At 36.4% G+C, this 20,831-nt stretch overlaps 1 protein-coding gene across 1 annotated transcript in view; it reads left to right on the forward strand.

Annotated features, from left to right (window-relative positions):
- The window catches only part of NYAP2 (neuronal tyrosine-phosphorylated phosphoinositide-3-kinase adaptor 2), a 279,845-nt gene that overhangs the window by 15,303 nt on the left and 243,711 nt on the right, over window positions 1–20,831 (forward strand). The window lies entirely within an intron of this gene.

A 20,831-nucleotide genomic window follows, 5' to 3' on the forward strand; every position in this document is an offset into this window, starting at 1 on the left:
ACCATTAAAAGTGTATCCTTTGAACCACAGAGAAAAATGAAATAAAAATAAAAATAAAGAAAACATTTGCTTTTCCTTTCTTAACACATTGCTTCCTAAAAAGCAGATGGCCACGACAGCAAAGTTTTCAGTCACTTAGTATTTTAAAAGACTGGTTTACCAGAAGACATAATTATACACAGTTCTTATTAGAGAACTGTTAACAGTTACATAAATCCTCATTTGATAGCTATGATTTCTGGAATCATACTCATGATTTGCAGCAGAAAAATTTATGGAAATAGAGAATGTTTATTGAAGTACATTTTATGAATGATGTACCCATTCAGTGCAGCACAAATAGCTACTATGGCCATAAAAACTAACTTTCTTGGGTTTGTTTTAATTGGAGGCATGCAGAAAAATGAAACACTCTATTTGTATATAAAAAGGGGCATTGAAGCACCACTATATAAGGTGAGGAGAAGACAGTTAAACCAAGAAGGGTTCAGAAACAAGGGTTCCAAAAATTGTGCCAACTTTTGGAAATATTCTACAGATAGCTTTAAGGCATCATAGGAAACAAACCCAAAAAGCCCTCAGACATACACCCATCTAGAAAAATCTAAAATCTGCAGTGGGTCAGTCTTGTTGGAATGAATCAGCTGATCTGATCTGATGTGAATTTCTGACCTAATTTTGCTGTAGGACTCAGTGCTCAGACAGAGAAAACAAGGTTAATGTGCTGATAAGGAGGCAAGATTAAACAGCTTCCTCTTGTGTTTGTGATTAATTCGAATCACTTATCTATTAATAGAGGCACACACACTACTTTGGTTGCTTTTATGTTAAAGTAGTGCATCCAGATTTTCTTTTTTTTTTTTAAAGACTAAACAAGATATTTAAACATTGGAGTAATTTGGTTTACAATATCAAATGCATGCAGAGGTACTTTTATGCTTGTAGAACTGTATGAATTTGAGTGCATTCAATAAGTTACTTTGTTCTTTTTTCACTGACGGCTCTTTATTGAGCCAGAAGTCAAATCTACAAGGCTGATTCAAATGGATTAATTTATTAGAGGTGTTCTACTTTTTTCAGTGCTTCTGGGAAAAGTTGATATTGATGAGCATATATCTAAGACCACGCCTTATGCTCCTGGACATCTGTCGATTTTGGTTATTGTGCCAGTTCATTTTGTAATCCAAATGGTTTCTGTCTTTCTGTCCCTCTGGTTTTCAGTAAAGCTCTCCACCAGTCCTAAAAAGATTAATCAAAACTTGATCATTCATTAATTTACAATTTATATTATATCTGTATTTGTAATAGAGATAATTCTAGGGGTTTCATTCAGTCACCTGTCAGGACAGATTAGAGACAATGTAAGAGGCACCTTAATGGGTCATGTTAAGGTAAATTTCTTCCAGAATCTTCTCCATGTACTTTTTTGAGAGCCATTTATATTTTGGCTCATTGAACTTTCATTATACCCTGGACTGAGCACTGACTTTACATTTTAAGAAGCTCTGTGCCTGCTCTATATTTGAAATAAACAGACAGATGTTAGCAAGAGGAGGGGCTTTGCAGAAACTAACCCCATATGGGCTAGTCAGTCCGCCTGAGAATTAAGCTCTTTGAACACTGAGGAAATCGCAGTGAAGACTGGGCCTTCCAAACATCCATCCCAATAGCAAATCGAATGATTGAAAAAAAATCCATTGGAAAATTTAAGGTAATATTTCTTTTAAAAATGGTGTTAACTATTTTAGAGATAATTATAAATTTACTAGACAATAGTTTTCTGACTATGGCTATTTCTTATACACCAGACTATTAGAAGATGTTAGCAATTATTATCTAAAGGGTAGCTTTTGTAAAATGTAAAAAACAAAACAAAACAAAAAAAACAGATAAGGGAGAGAAATTATTATGGTACAAGGCAAGGAGTCAAGGGATTTTTTTCCTACAATTAATGCAATGTGGCTTAGTGAAGATGTCTAAGATAACAAATGAAATTGTTGGAGTACAGCCTGAACTTGCTAATAAAATCCTTCCCAGGCTCTGTTAAACCTTAAAGTAGCCTGAAGGAAATGTCTTCAATATAAAAATTTATGGGTTATCTTGAAATTAATTTTAATTCTGTATTAATAGGGGGAAAATTGAGCTACCCCTCCCCCCAAATGAATTTCTGCTCAAACACAAGTCTCTTGTTAAAAGTTATTTTCAATAACTTACACATTTGGGAATACATGACAGAATGCTTGTGTCCATGCTAGAATATATGTTTACTAGCCTACATGAAATCAGAGGATAAAAATCCCGCTTTCTTTTTGTTTAAAGAAGCAATTTCAATGGTAGTGCAAAGAAAGATTGTTTAAATTACAATAAAAACAGAATTTGAAATCCATTATTTTAATTAATAAATTGCATTTCAATCTTTTATTTGGGCCAAAGTATACTGCTCAGCATATCCTGATGTTTAAATAAGAAATGAAGTACTTCAGCAATGAATGAAGAAGTGCGTTATCAAGAATACTTCTTAATTCTCTATTAAGCTGATAGATACGTGTGTATAGCTATTTCGTTTCTATATGGGTTTCTCTTTAAATATTTACTGAGCATATTATATGTCAGGCATTTTTCTAGGCACTTGGGATAAAGCAGTGAACAAAGTAGTAAAATATGTTTGCCCTTGTGAGGTCTACAATCTGGTGGGCAGTTGGGGAGACCAAGAACAAACAAGCGAAATATGGAGTATGTTATGTATGGAGCATGTGCAATAAGTACTTTGAAAAAAAATTAAACCTTAGGTGACAGCTTTCCAGGAAGAAGGAAGATGGAGAGAAAGGATCCCACTTTGGAGAACCGCTGGAGTGTTGGAGGAACCACAGGAGATTAGTGTGGCTGGAACAGAGTTAGTGAGGTGGAAAGGGCTTGAAGGAGGTCGAAGAAAATGGAATCAGATCTTGCAGGGAAGTGCAGAGCAGCGTCGGGACTTTGGCTTTTACTCAGGGTGAAATTGGGGTGAGGTTGAGAAGCCATTGTAGGGATTGGAGAGGATGACTGACATAATCTGACTTCTGTAAGAAAAGGAGGATCATTCTTCTGCTAAGTAGTGCTGCAAAGGCAGAAGCAGGACCACAAGCTGGAAGGCTGTTGAAATAATTTAGATAAGAGAAGATAGTGGCTTGGACCAGAGTAGCAGCCAGGAGAGGGGAGATGTGGTCAAATTAGAGAAACATTTTGAAGGTAAAGTTGACAGAATTGCTGACATATATGATGTGTAAGAGAAAGATACAAGGATGAAATTTCCATTAACTGTGATGGGGAAGGCAGCCAAATTAGTTTGGGTGAGAAAGATTTTGGATATATTAAACCTACTATTTCTATAAGCTTCTAATGAATTATTGATATTTATAAGAATTTAAATTTTGCTGTTTTTTAGGTCTATCTTTGTGATTCAAGGATTTTACTGAAATTTGGAATACTCTAAAAGAGTCTAACTATTACACACACATTTAAGTTTGAACAGAGACTTTATTATTATTATTATTTTTATTTATGCTTAACCAGACGAGGGCAAGCATCCAGGTTAACTGAAGCAAATGAGCAATTGCTTGGAGGTCTCTGCTATTGTGCAGAGCTAGCCGAGTCAGTGCTCTTGATTCTAAAAGCTGTATGATCCACACACTCGGCTGCTTTCCAGGTTAGGGCAGAGAAAACAATCCTAGTCCTGAATTCTAAGAAGCAAGATAAAAGGCAGATGTAGTCCTAAAGAATACCTGATTTTATGGAAAAAAGGAAAATGTTCGTAATGGTCAGAATCTAATGATTAGTGTTAGGAACACTCACTTGTGACAGTTTTTCAATGATGGAGACATAGATGATTCGTTTGGCAATTTATGCACACGGGGCAATTTTATGTGTTCTTGGGTGTTTCAATTAACCTGTTTATTATTACCCCATTGTAAGATGGAAATTTGGAGTCATACCATGTGTGGAGGTGGCGAGAAGCATAGCTGAATAGCAGGAAAATAATAGGACTTGTATAAAAGGCAGGGTTGGTTTCCATCCCAGGTCTTGCACTTGCTAACTTTAGTAAAACCCACAGAAAGTTCCGAAGTCTTAACATTAAGTTTGTACTAATTTTTATTTGGTAAAAACAATTTCCCATCTTGCTGAGTTGTTAAAAGAAATAAAAGGTACAACACAGGTGGAACAAGTCTTGCAGTGCCCAACACATTGTAGCCGCTGAAATTGGTAGCTGCTATTATTGTTAGTTTAGTAACATGCCTACTACTATTAATTTTTCTGACATCAGTAAAAGCGCATCTTCATTACACAGTGTTGCTACACTAACAGTGACATACGGCATCGTGTCCACAAGTGTTCTATCTCCATTTAGAATAGAAACTGATACAGGGAAGGGAACCAGACTGCTGATTTGGACATTTAGAAACAATACATATACCCAGCCCACAAAAGTGAGTTTTTACTTTAATCATTTTGTTTCATCTTCTCCGTATACACGTACTTTTGTTCTCATCCTTCTAACATAGTTAAAATTACATGAGAACTCAAAGAATTTTGGTGTGTGAATAGACTAAAAAAGATTCAAAAATTGGTACTTTTAGCCTTAATTATCAAAATGGCTTGCAAGAGCAGAGAAACTGTCTCTTGTGCATAGTAGGTTTTGAAACATTTGTCAAATCAGGTTGTGTTGAATTCACTCGGTGTACTGATGATGGTTTCCCAAGGGCATAGAGAATAAGCTAGCATAACATGTGATATTTCAAATGTAATTCATGAATAAATTTCCAGGACCCTGAAAATTTTTGCTCCTGGAATATGAGCTGCTAAATTTTTACTCTTTTGCTAGAGATGTACACTTTCTGTGAAACTGCTATAACAGGAGGCTAAAGCTAAAGAGAGAGGGACGTAATGAATCAGGCTGATAAGATGACTACCTTATGTCTACAGGAGCTAAAATCTAGAATGATTTTCCTTTTAAATGCATGTGGGTTGATTTTTTTTTTCTGGAAAGCAATGCATTTTCAACATCACAATGTAACACTGCTAAAAGTTTTCAGCTTCCTATTGGATTGAGGATGGTGGGGAAACCTCCAGTTGCCTTGTGGTTGGGGAGAGAGCACTTCTTTCATTCATAGTACTTGATTTGGTAATCATTACTCTGACATATCCAGTTTTTTGTTTTTTTTTTTTTCAAAATGAACTAGAATGGCATGGAGAAACATGAACTTTTAGGAACTTTTTCTAGAGGGATTCTTAGCTGCTTAGGATGCTTGTTGTTAGATTGTCACCCATAACTTTTAAAAATTGCTTGGCGGCCTCACAGAATATACAATTAAAATAGTATTAGTTTTGGAGATAAATGACAAAATAAGATTATAAATACCTCTTAAGCCAGTTATTTTATAGGTCATTTTAAAGGAAACAGTATTCTTTCATCAGCTGGTATTTTATCTTATTTTGGGAAGAGATGATATTTTGTGATTTAAGAAAAAGGTATGTATTGGTGAAATTAAAAGAAAAAAGATAATGAGGAATAATCTCTTCAGTTATCAGAGCACTTAAAGACTCTTCTCTCAGGAGGATAACTATGTATTTTTTAATCCTCCTCCCTGCCAGATTAGAAATTTTAGAAAATATGTAAGAGGTGTGGGACTAGGATCTGAAGTACTTTACCCTTAAATTACTTTTAAAGGATTTTAGAAACAATTTGCATTGTAATAATGTAAATAATTCTCTTCTGTGTGGTGGCCTCTTGGTAAAAAACAAAGGGTTAGGAGATATCTAGATTATTACTTTTTTCTAGACTTTTATTGCACTCTGTTTGAAGCACCAAATGCTCAGCAACCCTGAACTCTCAACAGATCATTAAAAATAGAATATTTTACTTAGAAAGGAATCCCATGAAGCTTTATAATCCCTGTTACTGCAGACACATTCATTTCTAGAAATTAGTCCTTTTGAATGTCAAATTTTATTCTTAGGTTGTTTCTTCTTTCTTATTTTCCATGTCATTTTACTTTTATTTCTTCTTAACTTCAATTCCTTTTTTTGGCTCTGTCTTTTATAATACATCCAATTCCAATCTTTTTTTTTTTTTAACTTATGTTTGCTATGCTTGGTTTATGCACAATTATTTAAAAAGCCTGGGTATTTCAAATGAAAATAGAGGAGAGAAAAACTCTTTCAAAACAGGGTATATGCTTCAACAGATTAAATGGGATAAAGAGAGATGGGAGAGGAGGACAGAAAGATGACTGCCCAGTAAAAGCCTTTTTAGAAAATCATACTGAATCTCATTAATAAAAAATACATCCACTAAAGCTGTACAATCAATCTGCCATGTGCATTAGTAGTATCTAGTCCAATTCAGGTAGATAAATTGTTCTCTAAGTGTCGGCTGGCTGCCATTCACATCACAATACCAATAATACATGCCATGCTGAATTTCCCCTGACTCATGACAAATTTTTTTCACAGGGTTAGGCTGGACTAAATAGGTAAAGGAGAAGAATGGTATCTGTCTAAAAGAATATCCCCACCAACAGCATAAAAGGATAGATAACTAGAGAAACAAGCAATAGACAGGAGCGCTTATGAACCAACCTGCCAAAAATAACCTGGCAGGGAATAACCCAACCAAAAGCCCCTGCCAAAAGTGGCAGCTAAAAACACAACCGGAAAAGTCGTAGTCAATACAGCGCTCCCAAAGTCAGATGATAGCATTGCTGTAGTGTAGAAATATCTGTCACATGGAAACAATCAGGCACAAGGGGAAGAGGAAACTAAGTATCTAAATTCTCCCATGAATAATTAAATTACATCAACTTAGGTTTCTAACCATGAACAATTCTATTTAATAATGATACAATGACTGATACGGTTGTGTAGTAATCACTGCCCCACCCCATGGCTAGCTGTCAGACGCACTCATGATTCTTAGCAGACACTTTTTAAAGACAATATAAAATGCCTTTGTGAAGCTCTTTGATTTTAATCAGCACCTCATGATTTTTCCAAAGAATCCATCCCTTTCACATGTGTCCAGAAAATAAAAAGAACCTGCTTTTGAGCCTATAGTTGAAAGGAAAGAATTCTATCACTTCTTACAAGATTAAAACTCTCCGAGGGGATATTGTGCACATATGGAAGCATTTTGAAATGAGAAGGACACATTAAGCCTGGGCTGTTGTATGATTGCATTAGAGTCAAAGAATGAAAGATTACGGGAGCATTGGGTTTAAGGAGGGAACGTGGCTTGTGGATTGGCCCTCACTGCAGTGACCCTATCTGGCCAGGCTTTTTCTTTTCAATTGACATAGAATTTTAAAAACGCAGACAGTTTATAGATGTCAACACCATCCCCTGGGTAAGTTGCCTTCAGCAAAGAACCTCTATCTTTAATTTAACACAATTGGCAATCTCGGTTCGAGACTGAGTGTGATTTAGTTTAACATGAAAACAGAATGACTTCCGTGACCCTGGAGGTGAATGAGGAGTTCAATTCAGATACGATGTCGAGTCTGAATCATTGCAGGAACGATAACCTGGGAGCAAAATGAAATGACCTCCGTGAAAACGTGGAATAATGGTCAAATCCCTCTTATCATGGCCTGATGTGCTCTCAGACAGATTTATCCAGGCTTATGTTTTAATGATGTGCTGTAAAAATCCATACATGTTGTGTTACCTCAGTCACACAGATAAAACCCCCATTTTAACGAACAGGCTCACAATGACCAACTTGATACAATGAGATACTCTCTGTGCCAACAAACAGCTCTTGTTAGTTGGTGATAAGGACACAAAATATTCTGGCAGACAAGAAATACTACATAGTACATATATTCAATAGTTTCAACTCCTTGAGCAGTCAATTTAGTTACCTCATCTTTTTACTACATAAATCATGAAAATATTATCAATGATTGAAAATGTATGATCTTTTTTATAAAATTGTCATATGTGAAGATTTGGAGGCATTTTATTGCTTGTGTGGGTAATACTGTCTCCAAAATACTTGATGAAATACAATATCAGGTATCTAAGAGCAGAACTGATATATCTCAAGTCAATGTTTTATTTCATTTTTGTTTACATTCATGTCTGAACTTTGGAGAAAAAGGAAGGGCAGTCTCCCATATCCCTTTCAAATTCAATAAGATGATAGAAAATAATGAACTAAGGCAAGATTTTGTATTAAAAGTAATAGTAGGATGGTGAATTAATTGAAGATTTTGAAAGATTTTCTTCTCAAGTGCAACTATTTTGAATTAATTTAGCATCCCATTTGCACACTTTCTCTAAATATTTTCCACCTTCAGGTTGTTTTGATCAAACTGTAACTATTATCACTGGGTAAAGAAAATAACCACAAAAATAATCTAGCACACCATTAACAAGTACTGAAGGAAGTTTCCCATTTTACATGGCTTATAACTCACACAGGGTTTTTAACATTTTTAATCAATGTCCATCAATGTCCTTTGAGACCTAGAGCCCCAGAGTTATGCTCTAGTATTATTTTATCAAGGTCTAACCACAGTTAAATATATGAAATTGAAAGACCATAGGTACATTGATAGGCAATGCAATTATTTAATTTCCCTGTCAAGATTACCAAAGCCAAGCCAAGGGACTTTAGAATTCCTTCAAATTGTAGCTTCCTCTTTTTTGTCTCATTTTCTATTTCTACCATTGCCCTCCTCTGCCCTTACCAACGTATCCTAAAGCTGAAGCTATAAATGAAAATGTATTAGTTACAAAATAAGGAGGAAAGTGAAAACGGGCAACCAAGATTAAGGATAGTTTAGTCAGGTCACTAAATAACTCCCAGACTTTTCTCCCTTCTTCTCTAGTCCTGAACTTCTTCTAAGTAAGTTTATTATGAAATGTTAGTTAGGAATATCATTAAAATAAATCCTTACAATCTTACAAATTAAGGCAAAAAAAAAAGAGGCACTTTCCATCACACTACATGTTGTATGTCTAACCTGGCATTCCTAATCATTCAGTAGCATTACATTTCTAGATGCCAAACTTTTGTCAAACTCAACTTGAGAAATCAGTTTTTCACAGGGAGAGAGATTTCATAAAAAGGAGACTGAAACACAGCAGGTGTCTGGCAAGCCCATGTCTACGGAGTGGCACAGCCTCTCCCACTACTGAGCCTATGAGGAATATTTATAAGACAAGGAAATCGGGCATTCATTCAGAAGATACACTCATCTGCCAGGCTGGTTTGTTTCAAACTGGCCAGCTTAGCATACCAGAAACTTTACTTTTATTTTATTTGTGTGTTTGTGTTTGATCCATTGAGGTTTTGATAGATTATGCACGGAGCACATTTCACCAGGAATTTACCCATTGAGTCAGGGCACTTTGGTTATTAAATTGAGGTCTCATGTTAGAGGCCATTAAGCAAATTATTTACTGCATTCTGCTTTAGAAGGCAAGGGCAGAAGTACAGTATTTTATAACTGGTTAATTTCATTTTGCAATTAAATTCTTGACACACACTTGGAATGGGACACCTTATGTGAAGAGGAAAATTAAAGAGGGCTTTATATCCTCAAGTTTCTCATTGGAAATTGACTTTTCTAATGGTTCTTTTCTCATTGGAAATTGACTTTTCTAATGGTTCTTGGATGCAAACTACCTTTGCATTGAGCAAAATAAATGTTTGGATTTTTAGATAGGCTTTATTTTTAGATTTTATACAACCAGCAGGAGTTGTATTAAATAGACTTCAGCAGGCACTTTAACAAAGGTAATTTTAAAAGCAAACTGTTTTAAAGAATGAAACTGCCCTAACTTGATATACATGGTCTATAAGTGTCTGATTTTCAGTTTGTTGCGTGGATTGGGGGAAAGTAGAATTATTGTTATAGTGTGTGTGTGTATATATGTGTGTGTGTATGTGTGTGTGAGAGACAGAGAGAGAGAATGGTAGGGATATTGAACTGTAAACTCAAGTTTAAATCCATTACAGTAGGAAATATCCAGAGAAAGGAAAAAGAAAGGCATAGCTTGTCAGGAATAAATTCTTAATAGCTGAAATCCAAAGAAAATCATAATACCCTCTGGAAAATTAGTTATATATTATGCTTATCCCTTGCTTTCCTTTGTTTTTTTAAATTTTGGGTTTTTGGCTACTAACACATATAGTATTGTGTAATGGAGTCAGATTTCCTGGGGTTGAATTCTGTCCTACCTCCTCCTGACTCTGTGATCGTGAACAAGTTTCTTAGATTCTCTGGGTTGCAATTTCCTCTGTGGTAAAGTGGTGATGTTAATAGTACCTACAGCTTAGGATGTTGTAAGAAATAAATGGTATGAGGCATGCAGAGGGCTTACAACAGAACTCATTGTAAGTGCTGAGTGTCAACTCTTATCCACTGAAGTATACACACCATGCAGGCAGGGGTTTTGCTTTGCTCACTGCTGTGACCTCAGCAACTAAAATAGGCACTCAATAAGTGTATTTGAGTGATTTATTGAATTATTGATTAATATTGTAGGGTCTTATTCATGAATGAATGAGGAACTGGTAATTGGTGTAATGTGAGGGGATGCTAGTTACCTTGAAGATGCCTCCTTGGACATAACTATTGCCATAATCCCCACAATTTGAAAGTTATTCTTTGCACTTGCATAACGATTTAGCTTTTATAAGTCAAAAATCTCTGAAAGAGATGACATTATTAAATATAGGAATCATTTTTGCCTTACTGTAAATGATTATATTAGACGTATTCCTGATAATAGATTTGGGAGCACTGTTCTTTGAAAGGATACACAACCAGGAAAGAGATTGTGAAATGAAAGGAGCGGCAATAAGTGGCTTCAGATTTGGACTAATGCAATATCAGCCAGGCAGAAAAAGTGGGTTCCCTGAGGCCATGAAGCAATTCACTATTGAATCTAGAAAGAGAAGCAAGACTAGTCTCCTGGTTCAACAGTCTTAAATTATCCCTTTTAGTTTAGATTTTTGTTGGAGATAGAAAGCAGGTAGACTATGAGATTTGGATTCTCTGGATACAGAAATGAAAGTTTAAACTCCTGCTAAAGAACTTTGAATAGCCAAATTCCCTGTTGTGTTCAGGCTTTCTCCATGAAACTACAAAATAGGTGGATGGATGTTAAGGAATATCCAAGTTGGCTAAATTTTCAATGTTTACAACCGGATAATCACCATTCAGTAGTTAACATCTTGGAGACTGCCAGCAAATGGTTCATTTTTAAACTTGAATCCACATGACATGCAAATAATGGCATTACATTAAACTGTGTGATTTTAGTCAACCTTTATTTATCCTTTTGAAGTATTGTAGTTTCCTCATCTATGAAAATCACAAACATAATGCTCTTTTAGCCAACTATTTTGAAGACTAAATGGAATCTCTTTCTCACTAGAGGGGCTCCCACTCTCCAGGTGCACAGGAAGTGTGGTTCCCCTGAAAGCTTAGCCTCTACTCTCACCTGTCTCCTTACCTTCATCCACCCCCTTGTGTCTTGGACAAATCCCCAAGATTTGTGCAGGAGTTGGCTCAAACAGTGTCTCTCTCTGAATTCTTTTCTGGTCTTCACAGGCACTGATCTTGATCTCTCTTCTTCGCTTCCATAGCACTCTCCAGATAACTCTAGTTAACATTTAATGCATATTCTGTAATGATTTCAATATATAACATTAAAATGGAACCCTATAATGGTCAGACCCTTGCACAGAGCCCCTTTCAAACTCATCAGAGTTCTGACAACCTGGAATATTTGTAAAATGATCCGGATCTTTGCTGGAGTCTCTCAAAGGATGCCAAAGGGGCATTTCATTCACAAAACCCAACACAATCATTCTCCTTCCCTCTTGAAAGCTCTTTAAAACTGGCCACATTGGGGCAATTCAGCCTCTCTTCTCTCCACTCCCCTGTTTAGCTCAGCTCCTTATTGTGTCAATCAAGGTAACATTTCTGGATTCTTGGGGTTTGATGGGTAAGCAAGAATAGTAAATTTTTCCTCCTTCTATCTTTGTCAAGTACATAAACTACACAAGAGATCAGGTTCACAGGCTGACCCAGCAAAATAGCATTCTTCTTTCTTAGAAAGTGAAGCAGAGAATGAAGTTTACAATAATTTATGATTTACAACCTTCATTTTTGTCCCAGACACAGTTGATTACTTCACTCTCTTCCCTGTTAGACTATGAGTTCCTACTCAATATAGGAATAGAGATGGATCCTAGGAAGATAACTAAGACAGAGTTTGGAACATCATTTGGCAACTCTACTTTTTAAAAACCTCCTTCTACCTGTATTTTCTTACTCAGGTATTCTTTATCAAACTTTTTCAGGTAATGAATATTTTAGGCTTTGTGGACCATAAAGTCTTTGATGCACTGTAGCATGTACACATTGTAGGCAACGCCTAAACAATGAGCCTGGCTGTGTTCCAGTAAAACCTTATTTATAAAAACAGGTGGGGCCACATTTGGCCCATGGGCCATGGTCTATCAACTCGTGTTAGTCTAGCTATTGGTTTTGTTGACCTCATTGTCATGAGCCAAGCCAATTCTTCTATAGAGAAATTCACTGGCATTTAATCTCCCCTTAGGTGTGATTCTTGGAAAAACATCAGGAGAGTGGTCTTTAGAACGGCACTTAACTATTGATTCTCTAGTTGGATTGTTGATCCAGGTACATAATAAAATTTCAAGTGCACTTTGGGGAATTTATAAAGTTCTAGAATAGCTAGTTTTCAAAAATTTATATAATGTAAGAGAGAAAGATGTAAATAATCATGAAGTCCAAACAGCAGCTGACATTTATTTAGTGCTTATCACATACCAGTTCCTATAAATCCTTTATATGCTACATCCATTTAAGCCTGGTAGCATTCCCATGGGCAGATGCTATCATTTGCTGCACCTCACAGATGAGGAAACTGAGTCTAAGCAAGTGTTATAAATTTGCCAAGATCCCATAGCTACTGAATAGCAGAATTGGGGGCAGGGCTCAGGTGTATATGACTCCAAAGAACAGATGTTAAGTCCTGAAAAACAAAAGAGAATAAAAGAGTGAGAAATAATGAATTATTTGGGGGAATAGGGTTTAGGGGTGGGTAATGGCCCGGTATATTTTCAGTATATATTTTATATTTTCAGTATATATTTTACTTTTGTCAAATGTGGCAGGTCACATGGGTAACTCTAGCAGGATACCAGTTCACAGCCTGAGTCCCTTAGTGACATAGCGGAGAGCCGACAGGCTGGTCTGAGCATTCAGACAATGTCATGCAAACTCCAGGCCTACGATCTGTCAAACCCGTAAGAGTTTCTCCAGATACTCACACAGCCATTTCTAGTTCATGAAGCTCAGGGCACCTGGAATTTCTTGCAATGTCGGTGATATTTTGCATGCTTCTCCAACAAAAAAATTATTTTCTTTTGAAATCAATAATATTCGGGTGACTAAAAAATCTCCTATAACGTAAATATCAGTGCAGCAAAAGATTCAACAATGAGACTGTGGCTAATGTATTTTAAAAGTGTATGCTTATAATCCATTGATTATTTTAAGTTAAACTCTTTATATTTGAGAAAAAAATAATAAATGAATGTAGTATATTTGCTTTTGGAATCCTGTGCATAAATGCTGAATGTTTAACCAAAGCCCCATAAATGTTCCTCTTGCAGTGATTTTCTTATAGTATTAATTTGAATTCTGGTGCATTTTTGATAGAGCAACAGATCAAAACAAAAAATAAAAAATCTGTTGCACACTATGCACTTACCATGGCAACCTCAGCATCACATGGTGCACGTGCTAGTTTGGAGCCAAAGAGCTTCACGGGCTCTTTAGCAGACATACACCCAACGTCCAGATCATGTGATCTTGCCTACAGTCAGCAGCGTTTGCCAAGGAAATGTGTCAGTGTAAACTGATAAACTCTGGGTTATTCTGACTCCTTTGCGTCTCTGATTTCTTTATCCTTTCACTCATCTTCTCTTTCTTTCTCTCTCTCTCCCTCCATCTCTCCTTCTCTTGCTTTTCCTTGTGTTGGATATAGAATGCAGTAAAGGGTTATTCTCTTATTTGAAAATATTTTCTCAAAACATTCCTGTCTATAGAAAGCTCAATGATTGGAAAACAAATGTTTTCCAATGTTCAGAACCTTATTAATTTCCCTTTCATGTCCTAAAGCATGTATAACAAGGAGTCTTTCCAAAGACTGACAAAATTCAGAAATTTCCTTAGCATAAATTGTTGACACCTGCATAAGTTATTTAGATTTCCTTCTTCAGTTTAGCAAGGGGATTTTTATTTTACTTAGATATTATTTTAATAGCATCAAAGTTACTTATTAAGCAAAAAATGATTCACTTTTCATTAAATATTCAATTTTCTATTTGCTAACTCAAGTAGTGCCTGTTATGGTGGATAATACCACTAATGTGAAACTCAGGTCCAAAATCTCAGCTAGTAATCAGTACATCAGGGATGCAAACCCTGATCCTCCAACTCAAAAGGTAGTGTCATAAATGTGGTGTTGACTCTGATTAAAACCAAAAAACAAAGATAAATGTAGATAAAAGTAGAAAAATTATCTAACAAAACAAAACACAGATTTTAGACTCTATGTTGCATATCAATTCTCTTTCTTGAAAGCAGTGAAGAAAAATACAATGGCTTCATCTTTTTCAAAAGTTCTTTCAGATGCCAGAATGGTATTTTAATCTACTTGGATTAAGCACATCAGTTACACTATATCGATATGCAACTGCTGTAGAAGAATCATACTGCATCAACAAACGGTATACTCTTGGCACCCTTTCAGAGTTCCACTTTACATGCTGCTTTAATTAACAAAATACAGTTTTTTGGTTCCTTGCTGGTTCGTTGCCTCTCCAGTTTAGATTCAAGGACATAAACGCAGCTTTTACAAACAGGCAACTTCCAAGATCCTATGTGGGGTAATTAATGATTCTTATTATTTGTGGTAAAGCTTTTGGACTACAGGAGAGCCCATTTTCAATTTCCAGTGTCAATCACACTTCCAATGATGTTTCCCAAGTAGGCACATTTATGTGCAAATGTTTTTAGTTAACAGCCATTGAATAATTGCTTTCCTCTAACCCCACCCCCATCCCCACTCCATTTAAATGAACTTGTTTACTTGCGACCATTTTGGAAATGATCCAGAGCAAAATGTCATTAGTATGTTCTGGGAACTCATTTGCAAATGCATTTATGCATTAAGAAATCCACTTCTAAGACAAGCAGGGCCATGTTGCATCCACCATAAAAACAGAAAGGTTGAAAAGCCTAATGTAGTGCCTATCAGTGAGCAAAGTTGGATATTCCTAGGAAATCGAATTTCATGTGACGAACAAAAAATGTTTCCAAGATATAGAGCACAATTGTGTGTGACTGGATCATTTATAATGGTGATATATTTTAAAGCTCTCGACTACAGAAGTTGATTAATGATCTCATACATACATGTATACAGTGATATATATATATACACACACACACATATATATACACATACATACATATACTTTCACATATTCAGACAGGGTTGATAGAAGAAAGGTAATGTGAAAAATAAAGTCAGGCCACATCTTCTTGAAGGCTAAAGACATATCTGATTCAGCTCTGTGTCTTCCAAAATACTGAGGCAGTCCCCCAACCTCTACCAATGTAAGTTGTGAAAAAAACTTAAAGCTATTATATCAGCTCAGTGCCTGTTCAACTGCAGTAACAAAGGACAAAATAACCTTGATTAAAGTGGGATTAAAAAACTCTTTCCCTCCCTTGCTCCTTCTATGCATACTCTCCCAAATATAAACAGATCAGGGCCGAGACGGCACTTCCGCCATGGTACGTTGACAATTCATACTCTTTTGGTGTTTTTGCTCAGCTATCTTCACCATGCATATTCCTTCTTGTGATCAAAGATGGCTAATCCATCTCCCCTTGGTCCTATCTGCATTATAGCTGTTAGGAAGGGAGAAGGGGAGCTAGATTCCTTTATTTTAAGGTATGACCAAAAGGTGCATGCATCTCTTTCATTCATAACCTATTAGCCATAATCTGGTCACTTAACTTCATCTGCCTCTCTACCACAGCCATTTTTTTCAAGTAGACTTAATGCATATGGTGCTTAGAGAATACATGCTTTTCAAGGCCTAGAAGAATATTTGAAATCAGAAAAAAAAAAATTATTGGCTCCAAAATATCAAAAAAAAAAAACCCAAACCTTCAAACCATGCCAAACATAATTTAATGAATGTTTAATAATGTATCTATGACATATAATTATACCAACTTCATTAGGTGTTAAAATACAGTATTCATGAAAAACCCATTTCTTTTGAGAACAATATTTCCACTGGATTTCTTCACTTTGCCAAAGTCCTAGTATTTGCTGATAAATTATAGATGGTCATAATAAATTTGAAAAGAAAGATTGACAAATATTTTCAAAGGGAAAATTAAAATATTTTCACATTTCACAGCAAAGCATTATATTAATTGAGGGATGTGGGCAAATGTTAATATATTCTGCATGGATAGAGTGTGAAAGTTCCCCAACTAAGTGATCTAAAGGTCTTCAAATGTTTTTAAATGGCTGTGAATAGGTTATTTAAAAAACTGCCTTGGTGAAACAATTTGAGTGAAAAAACCTCAGCTCTGTTTCAATAAGCTGCATTTTGCAAAGATTACATTTATGGGATATAGAATTGACTGATGACAGAATGACTGAAAATAGACTGTATCTCTATAATTGTAAAACCACTGAAATAACAGGCCAATATATGTTAATAATAAAAGCCTCTATGACATCACACCTAGAGTTTCCCCTGTTCGGTGATAAGGGAAATTTTGTGTGAGTCTTCCAAGTGCCCTTTGTGTTTCCTTCAAAAGAGTTAGGGAGAAGAATGTGACTAGGTCTTCCTTTGGTGATGTCATCCATACTGCATAAAGGCGACCTGGTAAGGGATGAGGCTGGGAGAAGCCTGAGTGGCCTTGGGGACAGCTGCCACTCCACCCATGCTGCAACAGCTTCCTAGGGGGCTTGAAAACTGCTTAAGAATTTCTGTCACGCAACTACCTTGGTAGCACCAGTCATTCCACACATAACTTAGGGGAAATAAATCTATTTCTCTCATAGAATTCTAGCACAACTTAAGCGTATTTTAGGGCAAGAGGCGTGGGAGTGGGTTGTGCTTCTTTGAGTTCAGAGGCATGATACTTCTGCAATTAAAAGGAGAAATTTGGAAAAAAAAATAATGCTTTGACTTTCCATGATGGGAGAAGTCATTCCTTTATTTTGGAAATGTTCATGCATTCAACAGATTGATTCTCTACCCTGGGCCTGCATTCTAGCAGACCCTGGAATGCATGAAGCACTTGGGGGTGCTTTATGACTCCAGCTGGTGTTTCTGGGAATGCATTTTCTTGGTGAACTTCATCTTCTGAGGACCATAGTCCATGTTGCTTCATAACAGAGAAATATATGGACAGTGCCCTTATTGTAGATTGTGTAAGGCTATATTATTTTATTTGATGTGTTACTTTAAAAGAAATACTAGCACCTTGATTTTAAATGCACACATGCACACACACAGATATGGAAAACTGCTACTGGTATGATTAGAAAGCAACTTGAGAGCCTTCAGATATGACCAGACTTGCCTGTCTGAGCCAGACATGAACACTGATCTGATCCCTTATTGGGTAAAACACTGGTGTTCTTGCCAGCTATTGTGCAACTGCCTGAGAGTGCACGCTGAGCACGGGCATCATGAGCACTGCCCTGGGATAGGAAAAGCTTATTTTATCTCATGATGCTACTCTTCCCGCATCCTGACCCATGGTGCGTGACTTCTTTATTAACCTTTCACATGCATGACTTTTTTTTCTTTATTTTGCTTTTTTTGTGTGTGTGTGACGTTTCTCCTCTGAATTTAGAGCCCAAAGAGTGTCTATTCACCCTCAAGATCCTTAATAACCAAATAAATATTGGAAGTACATTAAGCAAAGGCACAATTACACAAAAGTAAATTAAGCAAAGGTATAATCACGTGAAACATTATTTTATTTATGCAATTTATAAGGTAGGAAGGGATCTGGTAAGAAGGGGTAGGTGACCCATGGAAAGAGATAAAAATTGAAATCTGCTAAAACTATTGTATTTGTGTTATACATACAAATCAGTTGAGTTGAGAATGGAGGCTCATGAAAGTCAAAAGATGTGTTACACTTCAGTTAATAAGGTCTTTGAAAAAAAGTAGTCAAAGAGGTTGTTAAACAGACTTAATTTTTAAAGCTGACTTGACAGGTCTGATGTTCACATCCCAAATCTATGCCTTAGACACAGCTTGCTTCTTGATTTAGTTTTCTTTTAGCAGAGTAAATTTTATGTCATTCCTAATTATTAAAATGCTTATGAATTTTCTACATGGTGGTATTTATTCCACTAATTTATTTCCCTGTAAAATATCCGCTTAAAACCCTAAAGGGATGAATATATGTCAGTTACCCTTCTCAGCTTCTCTCAATCCTACATAGGCACACATTTGGACATTCATGCATACACAAGCACACACACACTCAAACAGTTATTAAACATATATTTATTTTAAGACCACACAGGAGAGTGGTGAAGAGCTCAGACCCTGGAAACAGATAGGTCTCATTTAATTTTTACTTCATTCTCATCCTTTTTCACCATCAGTTTCTTCATTGATAGAAGGCATAACCGATACTACTTCATGCAGGAGGTGATTGCAAGAGTTAAATGAAATGATGAATGGGATGTGCCAGATATTAAGTACTAATAAATGTAGATATAATTATTTATTGATCTTTTACTAGGTAAAAGTCACTGTGACTTACAGTTATATTGTCCTAGTCTTCTTACTGGAGACCCTCTCTCTAGGCCCTTCACCCCCTATTAAGTCGATTGAACATATGGCATCCAAATTCGTCACATCACATCTCTTCCTGATGTTTCCTGTGGTTTCCTTTTGCCTATAAAATAAAGACCAAACAATTCTCAGTCCAACATTTAAAACATGTTCCAATGCCCCCAAACCCAGCGCTCTGATCTCCCTCTGATGTTTTTCCCCTCCAGATGGTGAAACGAAATTGCTTACTGCCCCTTACACGTGCTGTACCTGCCTGCCTCTGTGTCTTTTTGTGCTTGATGCCAGAATCCCCTTTTCCATAGCACTATGTCTGAGGTCAAATTCTTCCTCTTCATGTGGTTTCTTTGATCCCACTGTACCACCACTGCTTTTCCCCTGATCCTGTCCCTGCTTAAAAGACTCTCCTTCTCTGAATGGCTGTCATATCAGAGCCTTGTTTCCTCATCTGGGAAACAAGAGGTGGAGCTGGGAATAGATAACCTTGGGAGCAACGTGTGGTTTGAGTAGCCATAGTATCTAACTCATGAAGGAGTTGTCAAAATGGAGCAAGGGCAGAGCAGGAAATGGGAAATAGAATCAGCAAGTGATATTGCAGCTAAGGAATATAAATGAGGATATTCTTATTTGGTGTTCAGCTTCTAAAGCTGAGTGTCTGTGACTTCTGAAGAGTATGCAGGGCTGCAGCCTGACTGCTTTAAACATCCTCCTCCAAAGCCACTGGGGATAGTTTAATAGCAACAAAAATGACTGCATATGTTTATGGTGGGCTCAGTAAGTGACAGGTGTAAAGGAAATTTCCTGATCCTTGGTTCTAATCATCTAAAGAAAAGACATGGTATGAAACATTGGTATTTCCATGTTCTGGGGTAGATTAATGTTAGTATTAACTAGAAAAGGCAGCCAGGTTGTCTCTGTCCACAAGTCAAAACCATCACAACTGATTCCAATACCTGTGGATTTGGGTAGTGACCGTTTCTGCTCTTACAGCACACTGCTTATAGATAACAATTTGTACATACTTTTTAGCTTGTGAAACAGAATAGAAGGAATACTGCACAAGTCTATGGACTCCTCTCAGAAAAGAGGACACCATGCTTCCCGACCACACTAAATAATCAAACATATTGAAAAATCTTACTTGACGCGACTCCTGAACAATGTGTTTATGCACATCATCAAATTTAATCCTCCTTTCAGACTAGGAAGCTGAAACTTAGAGAGACCAAGTTAGGTAATCAGGGCCAAACAGCTAGTAAGTTTCAGAGATTATATCAATCCTAGGTCTAACTACAGAGCCCATGCTTTTAACCATAGTATCATCTTGGCTGTCTTTCTCTAAGTAATTTATGGATGAGAATATCAGTCCAATAGTCACAAATTAAATGATGGCAAGACTTCACCAGCTACTTTGGCTGATAATGTTTTCTCTCTGTTTCTCTGAACTGGTATAGTGCACATGTATGTTTGAAACAAAATGGGTTAGAACATAATTGCTTCCTTTCTATTTCATGTGTATGTGATTAGATCTTGAGTATGTTCCTAAAGGGTCTCATATATCACCTTATTTTATTTTCCTGGGTCCTTAACTCTGCTTAGACCGGTACTGTGTACCTATTAAGCATGCCCAAAATTCTACTTTTTGTTTCTGAATGTTTAACTTTAGCAGATATAGATGAATTTCATCTGAAAATGATCACATTAAGTAACACCATGGATAAACTCAGGTGCTATATAAAGCTATTGCAGTTGGATTGAAGAGTCTGTCACAGAACAAAAGATTCTATCAATTCCCTTAGCTTCATCAAAGATAGATACACGCTCCCATTCTTCTCAGTGCATTGCTTTGGCTATGGTGTTACTGTGACATGTTCATCCACCGAGCCCTGGACTG

This window comes from Choloepus didactylus, chromosome 9 (assembly GCF_015220235.1).
Source record: "Choloepus didactylus isolate mChoDid1 chromosome 9, mChoDid1.pri, whole genome shotgun sequence".
Classification (NCBI taxonomy): domain Eukaryota; kingdom Metazoa; phylum Chordata; class Mammalia; order Pilosa; family Megalonychidae; genus Choloepus; species Choloepus didactylus.